Source organism: Megalobrama amblycephala, linkage group LG10, assembly GCF_018812025.1.
Source record: "Megalobrama amblycephala isolate DHTTF-2021 linkage group LG10, ASM1881202v1, whole genome shotgun sequence".
Taxonomy (NCBI): Eukaryota; Metazoa; Chordata; class Actinopteri; order Cypriniformes; family Xenocyprididae; genus Megalobrama; species Megalobrama amblycephala.
Window position 1 is genome coordinate 18,814,466 of NC_063053.1, and position 13,657 is coordinate 18,828,122.

Genomic DNA, 13,657 nt, shown 5'->3' on the forward strand with positions numbered 1-13,657 from the left:
CAACATTTACATTTAATGCACAGTACACATAGCAAGTTTTTTTTGTTTTTTAATAGAAACAGAATAGAATGTCAAGTGTTAGTATGAACAGTCAAGTGATGACGAAAATGATGTGTCTTTAGTAGTTTCTTGAAAATGCTCAGGTTGAGTCTGACAACAACTACTACCGTACTACTGGGGTATGTTGTCACAAAAGGTCAATGTGTGTTCGATGAACTGTATTTTTTTTTTTCCAGAGGCAATGCTGGAAATAGCTTTTGTAGTCTTTATGATGTGTCTATAGCTGACTTTCAAAAATACATCTGCCATGAGAAATAATCACTGTGTAAAAAGTGTGACAACCTCCCCCACCTCCCCCAATGCTAACACTAAAAGTTATTTCTTTAGTTCAACACTCGACCAAATTCAACAATATTCACAACAAATGTTCTTTGAGACAAACAGTTCAAACACATATGCATATCTTGTATATGTGGGACCAGTTAGGGTAAAGAGGCCCACACAGCAGAGGTAACTCCAGATGGAGAGAGAGAGAAGGAGAGAGATAAAAGACTCCCATCTCGGCCCTGCCTCACTGTTACCTGAGGAACACCACTGAAGTCAATAAAAGCCCTCTTGTGTCTGTCAGAGCTCTTTCACTGCTCTCTTTGATGGCCCATCACGCTACTGTTGCTCAGAGATGACCTTGATCCCACACTTACTCCACTGCTGGGGGAGAGTCTGTAAACACTCGCTATGCAGTCCCGCTCTCAGACGCTTAACAGCCCCACACATTACAAACAACGGTAAATAACACATGGCTTTGAATGTGAACGGCCCATTTTCTCTGGTACCTGGGTGTCTGCACAGTCCCTTTGGGCGGGAGTCGTCTTTACATGTGTCTGGAAATTACAGCACCTTCATAAACACTCTGTAAATCAATAATTAACCATTTTACACAATGGTCAGATGAGAAAATAAAGCAATATATTGAATCTTGGAGCGTACGTTGTTTGTTTGTTTGTGCACTTTTTAGATACTTCGGCTTGCAAATGTCCAAAATGCTTGGGAAATGTTAAATAATATTCAAAATTAAGTCACCAAAAGGAAAAAAGTTAATAGTAAAAAAATACACTATACGATTGCATTGTAACTATATTATCAGCCTCTTTATATAAAGTTGGATATATAAGTATGTCCAACTTTATCTACATACATACATATCTTCACAAAATGTAAACTATTATCACCCAGCTCTAATCTGCTAAATACAACTATAAGGCATGAAGATATTAAGATATTATAAACATCAACATCATGATTTTCTGTAAAGCTGCTTTGAACGTGTAGTGTGAAAAGTGCTATACAAATAATTTAGACTTGACTCATTTTTTGTTATAACAAAAAAAAAAGAATAAAATCTAAAAAATCTAAAATGCGTCATTCCCATGACCAAGCCTTCAGCTTAAGATCTTGTCTGAGGACCATGTCTATTTTAAAATAACTTGTTTTCTTTGCTTTTGTTCATCAAAATGTTCAGGTATGCCGAGATGGAGAGGCAAAGATCTCCAGAGTGAGCACTGGGTATAAATGACCTCTCCACTGGCTCCTGTGAAACACTCAAAGAATTGAGTCTCGTCTCAAGCACATAAAATGTTATTGCGTGCTCAGTGGAGCTCTAACCAGGGCACCAACAATAGCCATCACCACTAAAGAGCTTTTTGGCTCCAGTGGGGAGCTAATGAAACTAAAAGAAAACAGCACTAATACTGGCGCTGGTACCTAAAATGGCCTTGACAATTAGGAGTCATCTTGACTCAGATGTGTTTCAGGGCAAATGCTGCTTTATAGGTAACAAATTTTGTTTTGTAGGATGACAAATTTGCAATCCAAAAGACAATACTCTGCTGAAATACAACTATATAATATGTTTCCAACACAAACCTGTTTAGAAAACAGAACATATACATTTTTGTTTGCCAATTAAGTGCTGTTGAGTATGGAGATCACGCACTGTAAAGTATAATATTTCATGTATATGTTTGATATATTTGAAGTATGATAAATTTGGAGGGTTTGTTATAATGAGACAATGATATACTATTTAATCTATATTATATCCATATTAATAATAGCAACTGATATATTTCCGTAACCCCTTACGGGTTTACCAAAAATGGGGTCTGTTCCTTAAATTATTTGAAATCTTGAATACTTTTAAGCCCATACTTAAGTTTGGTCTCCTTATAAAGGGGACACTTGGCAGATTATTTTAGAAGTAAAAGAAAAAATATGAAAGTGAAATTAAAAACAAATAGTTATTGAAGTTTTACTTTAGGAAAATGTAAAAATATGATTTCTTATCATTTATATAAAGTATATATTTTACAACACTTTTACTCTGCAAGAAAATGAAAGTCAAAATCTAAAATCTAATTAAGTTGTATTTCAAATTTGAGGTTGATATCTCAAAAATTGAGCTTTCAGTAAGATTTTGTTTGGACGCAGAACCAAACTTTTCCACTAGATTTCATCCAGGCTCCATTGGTGACCGCATAATAACTCTTCCATTTCCATATATGGTTTGAGTGACCTGAAGCATTCATTGATATATAGTTTGTCAATATTATTTTAGGTTTAGACTAAGATATTATTGTTTTAAGTATATAATGGCAAACATCAAAAAATATTTAAAAATATATATACTTTATACTAATATATTTACTACATTTAATACTTAAATTTAAGCTCTATAGCAATCCCCTAAGGATACAAAAACATTGAGTGTTAACAGTGAACAAAAAGCAAATTAAAAGCAAATTTTGCATTAAAAACAAATATAGAGTCAATATGCTAGGCTGGCATTGCGATTTTCACACAAGAGCTTAAAACACAGCAAGTGTTTCACACTTCTCATTTACACTCTTAATTCACTCCAAGTTGTGTGTTATAAGCAACATACTGTCAGTCCACATACACTAAGCTATGTCCAAGCTCATAGATGAAAATATTCAAAATCATTATTAAAAACGTATTCCTCAAACAATAGTGCATTTACCCATTATTGAGCAGACAGTTTTATCACGCCTTTAAATAAAAACCATGAAGCGCAAGAACTCATTCACAGTATATCTAAGTATAAGTACATGACATACAACAAGCATCCACACATTCAAGCGTTACAGAGCGTTATTACTGCGCTCATCGCTGTAATTTCCCAACTGCTGGCCACTGATTGCCTTTCAGCCCAGAGGTGAATATTACATGCTCACTTAACACCTGAGATCAGACAGACCGCCGTGTGTCTTCCCCTCCACTGGGTACTTGGCAAAGCAAAACTCTGTGAACATAGTTCAAACTACACCTCAGACATCCACATCTGTGATCAAAACAGATAAACATGTATGTTGGTGCACGATGTGTACCTTACATACCTTACATTTTAATTGTATGTAGTAAAATTATACATAACTTTCATTTCTATGTAATTAGAGCTTTCAAAATATTTCATTTTTTAAATTTGCACTTCCATTCAAAATATTTTTTAAGAAAGAAATTAATATTTGTATTTAGCAAGGATGCATTACATTAACATTAAAGACTTTTAATGTTACAAAAAGATTTCTATTTCAAATAAATGCTTTCTAATAATCAAATAATCCTGAAAAAAAGGTATCTTTTAAAACTCTTTTCAATATAAAAAAAGTTTTTGAGCACCAAATCAGCATATTAGAATGATTTCTGAAGGATCATGTGACACTGAAGACTGGAGTAATGATGCTGAAAATTCAGCTTTGCCATCACAGGAATAAATTATGTTTTAAAATGTATTTCAATAGAAACAATTACTATAAATTTTGATAATATTTCTGAATATTACCATTGTACTGTATATTTAATTTTTGATCAAATAAATACAGCCTTGGTGAGTATAAGAGATTCTTTTAATCAAATTAATCGCATATCATATTTACTGAGAGAAGCCCCCAAATTAATAATAATAATTCAAAAGACATTAGATTATTGTGCCAGATTAAATAATTGAAGAAAGAAGTTCACATATTGTTATTTTTATTTCTGGTCGAAAAAAAAAAAAAAAAAAAAAACTGTTGGTTTATGAACACATACAGATTAACAAATTTGACCGTTGCATCTCATCATTTTGCTTCATAAGCACCCTATTTTTTTAAGATGCCATGTCAAATAGTTATATTGAAAAACACTTCTCAAGAGCCCTGTGTTCCATTTTTATTGCAGCATCGGGGCTGCAGTGCGGATTTGCAAAAACATTGGTAGCACTTGAGAACTGAACCACAGAAATATTATAGACATTAACATAAATGATTGTGTAAACTTCTTGATCACATTATTTCTTACAATTAATTGACAACCCTATATGTAATTGACCTTTTTGACCATCAACATTTGTCAAATATTTTGAAATGAACACAAAAGGAGACCAATATTAAGACTTCCATTTATGTCATTTAACTCCAGGACAAATAAGAGCAACAATCACTTCGGCTTCAATGCGAGTTGAATGCATTAGAATGCAGTCAATGTGGCTGAGAGGTGTTTTGTGTATTCACAAGCAGCGCAGGACTTAACCCTGCTATAGAGGGGTGAGAATACAATAGCTAAGGCACCAGGGGTCTGAAACTATACACTTTAATAAAGTCACCAACGGCTAAATGAGGAGCTGCTATCGCACTCACGTTACCAACAACAAGGGCCGCACTATGCCTCAAGGGGTTTTGTTTTCCACAAATATGCTAAGCTAATGCAGACCCAAAAACACAGAAACCTGATCACAACTCAAGGCTAAGGTTTTTTGGGTTTTAGCTGGTGTAAAGGGGTTTTGTACAAGCAACACCAAAAGCTTAGTTGTGGAACTTGAGCTTTTTTAAAAAAAAAAAAAAAATATCTCGGTATGCTAAAACATGAAACAAAGCAAGCCGCTCGGCTCTGCTCTGCTCTTAGCTCTGCATCGATGGCCTTCTTGCTCCGTGTTGGCGCTGGGTGGCACGCTACCTGATGGCTATCCCCAGGCCTGTGTTTGAGCGCTAAATAAATTGTTATCTAGTGTGGTTTTTGTCATTTCTGGTTTGGTGCCAGGAACATCCCTCCCAGCCACCTGTCTTTAGATAGAGAGAAACAGAGAGGGAGAGAGAGCAGGGCGAGGGAGAGAGGCAAACTTTGGAGAGACTCTCTTTTGGGCCTCCCATTTGGACACGGGAGAGGTCGTAACCTCCCTCTTTATTTTTCCCAAGGCTGTTGGGCTAATGAAGTAACAACAAACTGGGCCGGCGGCTAATTTGGAGTGGCATTTCCTGGCCCCTCTTGGCCCACGGAGATGTGTTTCATTTTCTCTTATCAGTGCTTCAGTCATGTGGCTTTCCGCATGGACGCCCCTGTCTCCCCCCATCGCTGGCCTAATGGAAACTTCGTTAATGTCATTAATCTGCCGACTAGGACATGCACTAAACACACATCAGCCTGTTTGTACCAGAAAACACCAGAGGGCTGTTTAGACTTGAGCTTCACACGGAGAAATGACAATAAGAGAATTTCATCATCTTTATTTGTTTGTGCAGCAGCCGTTTTTGGATGATGAGGGGGTTCACGAGTCGCGTTTGGCGCCCTGCGTAAGATTCCCAAAAGCACGCAGTTCAACCAGAGAAAAGTCCTCAGAGAAGCTAAAATACACACTAAATTTAACGTATAAACACATATTTAGTGTCACTCGCTAATTTCTTCAGCTTTAGAGCTGCTTAAAGGGACAGTTCACCCAAAAATGAAAGTTCTGTCATCATTTATTCACCCTCATGTTGTTCCAAACCTGTATGAGAGCACAAAAGAAGATATTGCATAGGTAGATCAATTATTTTTGCTCATACACTCTCAGAAAAAAAAGGTACAAAAGCTGTCACAGAGCGGCAATCTTTCAAAAAGGCCATTTAGGTAATAATATGTACATTTGAGGTACCTTTAGAGGTAACGGATGTACCTTTTGTTCATTTTTTTCTGAAAGTGTACAACAAAATCAATGGGGTCCAAAACAAACAACATTGTATGAACAAAAAAAAAGACATTTTGCTCTATGTTTCACATACAGCAACATGAGTGCAAGAACATGAAAGAATTGGGTGAACTCTCTCTTTAACGTCGGTCCGAGTGCTTCACTGTCATGCCCGACTCATGCACAAAGAGAGACGCTCCCTCCCCTGGTCGTATTAAAACAGAGGGCTCGCCTAATACCACCTTAATGACGAGTCAGGTGACTCGCCGAGGCCGCTCTAATTAAGAGGCTTCATTCACACATTCCCTCAACTCCATGAATGGACACTCTAAGACTGACATGTCATATAGTTCCATTCATCGTGAGCAAAAACACAAGGGGGAGCAGAGCTCAGCTGGGAGGGATGGGTAACCGAGGGGACATTTTCTTTTGTGTGGCTCTAAGCTTCTGGGGCCAAATGCCAGCGGGCTAACCCCTGCGCTGGCTGCCCATGTGTTTCTCCTTCCTCCCAAACGGAGTAATTAGGAAGATCTTAATGGGTTTCCAGGTTTATTAGTGGCCAAGAAAAGCTTCAAATGTCACTTTAATTAAAGGGGATTCCACAGACAGCTTGTGTGGCAATGTCAACCGCTCGAAAAAATCCTTGTTTGGGCAGGAGGAGTAGAACGGGCCAAGTCTTGAATGCACACAAAGAAACGCGAAGTTCTAAATGGCAGCTGTCTAGACGTGTGGTCAGAGACAAAATAGATCATTTGACCTCGACCAAACATTAAACTGACAGCGATTATCTGCTCATAAATGCCACACATGCGTATACGAGTCCCTTCCTTTCATATCAGCGGCGGCAATCCGACTCCCCAAAAACCGTCCCATTGAAAACGCGCCCTCCCAAATTATTTTGGGGGATGAATTTATTCCTGGCATATCCTATGCTCGTTCATGCAGGATATAAAATCCTAGATTATTTCTTGCTTGGTTAACCTGCATCCGGTCGCCTCGTTCACAAAACCACTCTAATGTTGCCATTAGTTATGCTTCTATGGTGGCCAAAAGATGAATCCTGAGGTCTCCACATTCAATAAATGTGTACATGAATGGTGGAGGAAGATAAAATATATCTCTGAGATAGAGAAGGGGCCAGTTCATTGCTGGAACGTCAGAGGGGGAGATAATTAATCAATATGAAAATGACATGGGCTCCACTGAAAATCGGAACCATGTAAAAGCCTCTCTGATCTGCCTTTTTCACCTTGAGGGAGCTTCAATATTAATTATCTCGAGAAAAACAACATAAATGGCAACATGGCAAGTTTTTTGCACCACAATACGACAGTTCAATATTATAAAAAATTACAAAAAATATCAAAAATATATACATAAATAATACTTAAATACAAATAATTTATATTATTATTCCTTTATTATTTACAAATTCATCCCAGTATATCCCAGATACAATTTTTAAAAAAATCATTTAACACTCACAAAAAAAACAAAAAAACAATGCAAATAACAATAAAAACTGGTTAGTGTCAATAAAAGTGAGGCTAAAACAACTATGCCTCTTAAAACAGCTTGTAGGACAAACACACTTTAACCTTTAAGCTACAGCTGCTTTTGTGGACAGGGAAGCTAAGTACAATAACTGCAAGTAACTGGTGTTGTCTCACTGAGTGAAGGGCCAACATTTCTGCGTTTTATAGCACAGGTGTGGAATCGTACAGACCAGGAGCCTGGAAAAGGTGATCTGGTAATTGGCCATGGGAAAAAGACTGTGTGGGGGATTGTTTATGGTAGGTAAGAGACAGGAAATTTTAATCAGGGCTTTTATTATTATTATTTTTTTTTTTTTTATTATGTGCCAATCTCCAACAACACTGAACTGCAACAGACATATACTGTAAAAAAGGAATTGTTGGTTTAACTTAAAGTAAGTTACCTGGTTTCCTTAAATTTTTTGAGTTCATTGAAATTAAAAATTTAAGCTAATACAATGAAGGCAGTTGGTTTCATTAACAGAAACTCTAGATATTATGTTTTCTGAATGAAATTAGTTATCTAAGTTGATTTGACAAAAGAAAAAATGTTGTGATAACTCATGAAAATAATTTTTTTTACAGTGTATAGTGTAAACTTCAGAACACAAGATGCAGTATCATCTTCATGGAGTTAAAATGATTAATACGTTCTATATTTTGATGACAAAATCCATTATTTCTTTAATTATGGAAGCACAAATGGGATGAAGTTATTAAAGAATAATTTTCTTTAGCATTTTGAAATTCTGACAATTTCATAGTAAATAAAAAAATAATAATACATTCTTAAAATCAAATTATCCGTACCTCTGAGAAAATATAATCTGATCTTCACAATGAGAATGAGTTAAAGACAAATACAAAAAAATGACTTCATCGTTGTATCATTTGAAAATGAAAATGGTGGGTTTTGAGTTTAAAGCACCCAGTAATTTTTTTTGCACAAAGTGCAGAGACCAGAGACTACCGCCCGTATTTCATGCTGTGAATTGCATCTGGTGGCAGCAAAGCGAAACAGCAAGCTTTATTTTCTTCAGACAGTAATGCTAGCGTACCTTTGGCACAGAAAGCCAGCGTCTCTCATAGCTCACTCGGGGCAACTCAGTCAATGGAACAAAGTTAGAAGAATGGAATACAGTCTCTGAACAAAACACACACATTGGCGAGAGAGCGGGGCAGACCGGGGCTGGAATTCCACTCGCTGTGCAAGATGAGCAATATGGTGACAGGCAAAAGTGGCACGGGGCCCTTACGCTGAAGCCAAGCATGTTTTCGTCCTGAAATAACCTGTATTTTCATAAGCAAGACAATCTTTACAGAGGGCAGGTGAACCCAGTAACCACCTGTGCATCCAACTGCAAAGGTCTGGCTGAGCTTGTCCTGAGTTAATCTAAATGTGAAAGGTGTATTTTGCAATGCACTTCTTGTGCTGAAAAAAAAAAAAAAAAAGGTTGAACCAAAGCTACATTTACAATGACAATAAACAAAGGAGCAAAAAATCAAATCCAATTATAGCAACTCAAACTACTCAAACTGTGCAGAGATAGCCATGAGCTATTAATAAAGTAATTGTTAAAGTGTCAATAATAGTTGTATTGTCAATATCTTATTGAAGAGAAAAAATGTTCCCAACAGAAATCAGATGCACGTTTGAGCAATAATACAGAAATACTAAAGGCTCGTTAGAGATATCATAAACCTCAACAAACTTTATTTTATACTGTCAAGTATAAAATAAAAAATAAAGTTAGATTGTGAGAAATAAATTTGCAAGTATGATAAATAGTTGCAATTGTGAGATGTAAACTTATATTTAAGAGAAATAATCATGCAATATAAAGTCACAATTGTGATATAAAGTCATATTAATAAAAATTATAATTGAGAAACAAAGTTGCAACTAAAATAATCACATTTACATTTACAAAAAATAGTTACAATTGTAAGCTTACAAAGTTGCAGTTAATAGTCACAACAGTGAGATATAAAGTTGTAATTACAATAAAGTCACAATTGTGAGTCACATTTACAAAAAATAAATTACCATGTGAGATAAAATGAGATATAAAGTTGCAATTACAAGAAAAAGTCACAATTGCAAGATAAAAAGTTGCGGTTACACTTTATTTTACAGTGCCATAATTACATTGTAATTACTCAAATAAGTACTGAGTAATATTAATTAACTACATACTTAGAGTTACAGTTAGGGTTAGGGTTTGGTTTAGGGTTAGTTACTTGCAATAATGCATAATTTACTGTTATTACTATAGTAAGTACATGTAGTAACTTGTAACTACGGCACTGTAAAATAAAGCATTACCAAAGTTGCAATTACGATAAACTCACAACTGTGCTATGATGCCAGAATACAATAAATAAAGTTGCAATTGTGAGATCTAAAGTCATATTTACAAGAAACTAAACTTGCAACAACTGTGAGATAAGAAGACAAATATAAAGTTACTAAAAAGTTACCTTTTTTTCTGATGGCTTCCATAACAAACAGTGGTCAACATTATACAAAACTTTTTCAGTACCTATAGTTACAAAAATAGGGATGATTTCCATTCTACAGCTAAAAATTCATGAATGAACTATCCAAAAAAAGTCCTTAAACTTAAATCGCTTCACCATACACAGAGATTCCCGTGCAATAGTATATTAATAAATGCAGAACGAAGGTTGAGTTTGTTTGCTCAGGTTGCATTTACACATTTATTTATGGATTCCCTCCAGTGGCATAGACATCATGTTTTGACGCGGCTCTAATGTCAAGATAAGATGAAGAATCACTTCAAGGTGCTCTCTGACACAAGATAAATGGCAGTTGACCTGAAGACACTGGGAGGTGAGGAGCCTTGTGGCACTGTTGTGGCGCTGCTCTAAAAACATTTCCTGTCTGCCTTGAGAGACACCACACCTTTGGGCCATTTTAGACATGGGTATATCTCATCTATGAAAACTTTGAGATAAGGCTGAATGAATGAGCCTGCCTGTCTGTGCGAATAGCTTAAGTCTATCACATCTATTATTTTTCAAGTTAATGCCAGAACATAAAAAATCATGATGTAAAATGCAACCAAAAAGCAAGTTTAAACTTGGTGGCTTCTCCAAGTCATTACAAACATAAACATATAAAGTCTACAAATGTCAACATTTAAAATTCAAAGAGTACAGAAAGGGAAAAAAATATTATTTTCGTTTTGTCTCACTCTTCAAATTTTGGCTTCGGTGACAAAAACAACATCTCCTCTCGAAACGGAATCTGAAGGAGAAAAACCGTATACGCAGAGAGTTACTCAACTGCATGAACGCATGCCCAATTCTGCTACATTATTCTCTGAGCCGCGTAAATGATCAAACCTGATGACAGTCTCAGTCTGAGGAAGAGACAGAGCCTACAAAAGGGAAAGTGACAGGCCCTTCTACAACAGATGTTTCTACCGAGGGGAGTCTACTCTCCACTGAGCAGTCTCACACATGAGAGACACCCAAAAGCTCTGGAAACAGTCCTGAAAATGTATGTTCACTGGTAAAAACACTTTCCCCCCCATACGGACTACCCACCACTGAATATTCAAGGCTTGTTCAAAAACACAGAGGGGTATTAACACATAAAAAGCAAAGTATCATTGCCAAAGTTTGTACAAAAGGCAAGAAAGAAACTGTTTAAAGAGCAATCTTAAAGGGATAGTTTACCCAAAAATGAAAATCATTTGTCATTTACACACCCTCATGTCATTCCAAACCTGTAAGACTTTCTTTCTTCGGTGGAAAACAAAAGATGTTAATTAGAAAGCAGGGTTTTTTTCCACCAAAAAAGAAGCTTGAACATTCTGCTAAATCACTCGTTTTGTGTTTGAAAAACAAAAGAAAATCATGCAGGTTTAGCACGACATGAGCTGAGTAAATAATGACAGAATTTTCACTTTTGCCTGAACTATCCCTTTAAATCCTACCACACAGAACGTTTGCCTCTATTGATCCACAATCCAGAGAAGAGCCACACTATTGACGGAAAACAAAACACATTAGAAAGGCCATTTGTCAGAAATGTTGCTCTCCAGATCTATCACAAAAAGAAAAATTTTCCCACTGTAAACGATAACACACGTCTGTTCTTCATTTCCAACAGATCAATGTTAATATGCAGGGGGTCCTGAAGATGGATTGCGGACACACTTTAACCAGTTGAGTGCCGGGGTCATATCACAGACAGGCTTGATAAGAAGTATGAGCCAGAAACAAGGTCTTCATTTGATATAAAGCACTTCATACATCATAAGCCATAAGATCTGTCATATATAGACGGTATAGCATGCATATGCTGTATTCGTGTGGAGATTTTCAAGAGAAAGAAAGACGAGTTTATGCTAGGACAAGCTGACCTTTCAAATGATTTATATATCATATAACTAAACCTCTCAAAGTGGTTTAAGCATGTTAGCCATAAAACTGCCATTAATATGATCATTTCATATGAAACCTACAGCATCAAACATTAAAAACACAGAGAGCTACTTACTAAAAACAGAAAATATGGTGTTTTACACTTGCTTGTGGTATATTTACTGTAAGTTCAGTGGTCTATTCAAGCATTACAACTCATCTACACTGCACAAAACCGCATTATGCCTCTTGTTCGCAGTGGGTCTTAGAGAGCAGTGGCCAGTCTGGTGCCTATTTCCTTGAGACAGGATCTAAGCAGGAGCCAGACGGGAAGGCAAGCATTGCCTTGCAGGAGTCCGGATAAGCCAGCTCTGATGGCTTGATACAGCTCCAGACCCCCAAGCCTGATACCCTGGCCACAGAAGCGGGTCTAAATAATGTTTGCCATGCCTGCAGAATACATGCTACTGTTTGACATTGAGTTTCCTGCTACTATAGTCTTTCATAACAGATAAGAGTCAAAGATCACCACCTGGCAACAAACAAGTGAAAAAATGCACAATAATCATTTATTATTCTTATTAAATAAACATAAAATTGTAGTGTAGCATTAAGTCTAAATGGTATGTATTGTCTAAGAATAAAGCAAAGTTAAGTAAAAATTGTTTAAGTGAAAAATGCATGATTTTCTAACATATAAAAACCTGAATCTAAATTCTTTTCCGCTCATATAAGTGATGATGAACTTTAAAGCACAATTTCATGCAGTGTGCCTGTGTGATTCAATTCTATTCATTTATTTCACCATTTGAGGCTTAGAAGACAAATAGTGAAAGCTTGAAAAATCTCATTAATAAAACTTGGTGGCTTCAATTACACAATAGATTTGTTCAATTTTTAACAATATCTGTGAGACGAAAACAAAAATCTGTTGATTTGATTTTGGCACTTGGGTAATTCAATTCAAGATCATTTAATATATAATAATACACATTCACTTCAAAGTATAATAAAGTTAATAAAAAATGTGAAATCGCTGTACCTGAACTGTGAATCAAACATTAATAAAATAATTAGAGATGTGTTCCGACAGACAGCTTCTGGTATTATTGTCTAAAGTTGGGGAAAAGGTAATTAATTTGGCAGTAAATTTATTCGCACCGTGTTTGGCTCCTCTAACGAAGGAGAGGAAATTGCAAAACGGAGATCTAGTCTTCCTCCATTGTGTCTGATCAAATGGAAATCTTTCTCTTTTAACACAATATGCATATTGTGGATCCTGGCCTTCCATTGCTGAATGACATGCTTGAGCATACCAGTAACTATGAGTGAAAACCCCCTTTAATTACTTTTTAATGTTTTAAATGCAAAATCTTTTAGATGTAGTTATTCATTTATAACAGATAAATAAAATAATACAATTACAAATGATCAAATAAATGAATACATTTAGAAGATAAGCTAAAATAGATTTATAATGATATACAATTAAAAAAAAAAGACACTAATATAGGTGTAATCAATAAATTGGGATTTAAAGGTTTAGCTGGAATGGAAAAAGTTCAATTATTATTTTTATCTACAATAATGACATCTATTTATCTACAATAAATTACAATGTAATGACAAACATAATTAAAGGTCAAAAGACACTACCATCATATTTCATTGGAAACTTTTCTCTATTCACACTACCAAATGAATCTTGCAAAACTATTTTTAGAGGGAA